This window comes from Rhipicephalus sanguineus, chromosome 6 (genome assembly GCF_013339695.2).
Source record: "Rhipicephalus sanguineus isolate Rsan-2018 chromosome 6, BIME_Rsan_1.4, whole genome shotgun sequence".
Taxonomy (NCBI): domain Eukaryota; kingdom Metazoa; phylum Arthropoda; class Arachnida; order Ixodida; family Ixodidae; genus Rhipicephalus; species Rhipicephalus sanguineus.
The window spans coordinates 85038620-85039892 of NC_051181.1; the positions used below are offsets into that span (position 1 = coordinate 85038620).

Consider the following 1273-nt stretch of genomic DNA (forward strand, 5'->3'; position numbering starts at 1 on the left):
TTTCGGTCGAGCAAAAAATAAAGACGCAAAAGAGGACAGATATATGCAGGACGGGCGCACGTCCTGTCTATGTGTCCTCTCTTGTGTCTGCATCTTCATTTTTTTTGCGCTACCGAAATGAATACCAGTGACGTAAGAAAGTCGCCATAGTAACAATCGTCATGCCCGTGAAGAGACGAGACATTTAAAAAAGGGCGGCGTGGTACCGTCGTGCAGTCGTGGCCGAGTGGTTAAGGCGATGGACTAGAAATCCATTGGGGTCTCCCCGCACAGGTTCGAATCCTGTCGACTGCGCAGCAATTCTTTTTTCTTCGGTTGTTTAAATTTTTATCGAACTGTAGTGCCGGTTCAGTAGGTAATTATCAATTTAACTCATTAAATTTAATAAGCTTGTAGTGTTGTTCCTGCTTCGTCGTGTATTTGACGCAGTTCGCAGGCTGTAGCCAAGATTTTATTTGGGGGGCAGGGGTCCGATCCCTACATACGCACGCGCGTGTTTCTATGAGCACGCGTATAAATACACGTACAAAAATGAAAAATTCCGCGGCGGGGAGAGGGGGGGGGGCTTAATTCCGTGAACTCCCCCACCTCTGGCTACGCTTATGTCTGCCGCGACTCTAAATCTAACTTGTTCTGCTCTGTTACTACTATGTTTTCGCGAAGTATTTGAGAATAGTCGTAAGCAAGAAAACGTGTCCCACAATGGTGTCGCACATACAGAAGAGCTGCGCAGCGATGTGGTCTTGATTGAAGTAAGAAGTAAAACAAAAAGAAAAAAAAAATCCGGCAGATCCCACGTACCGTGGGAGTCGATGTTATGCGAAGCATGCGCCGGGAAGGTGACTGTGGCGTAATTTTTTTACTGAGCGAAATGTTACAAAATGACGCGAAAGGTTTTTATAAATTAGATACGCACACATATTTGTTGAAGAGCCGCATACGTGTAATATAACCAGTTGTTTACAGTTGGGTAACGTTGCCAACGGCAACGTGGGTATTACCAACACCAGACGCTGTAAGCTGATATGTAGTGCTTACACTTGTCCGTTATGATGGAGAATGCACGCACGTTTCACGAACTAGTGTGCACGTGTGGAAGAGGTTCTTGACAGTTCTTGAACAAGGTCATCATCACCGTGGTCAGTGAGGACCAGCAGCTGGTCATGGCTTGTTATCGGATCCGGTCGTGATCGCGGTGACGAGGAGTCCATGTGTAGTGAAGTGTGAGGTATAGTACAGCTGTTGGAAATCGTGCATGCCTCGGTCATTTCGT

At 46.4% G+C, this 1273-nt stretch overlaps 1 non-coding gene across 1 annotated transcript; it reads left to right on the top strand.

Annotated features, from left to right (window-relative positions):
* The first annotated feature begins 212 nt into the window (after positions 1 to 212).
* Positions 213 to 294, top strand: Trnas-aga (transfer RNA serine (anticodon AGA)). The gene has a single exon. It is a non-coding gene; the product is annotated as a tRNA-Ser (tRNA).
* Positions 295 to 1273: the final 979 nt, after the last annotated feature.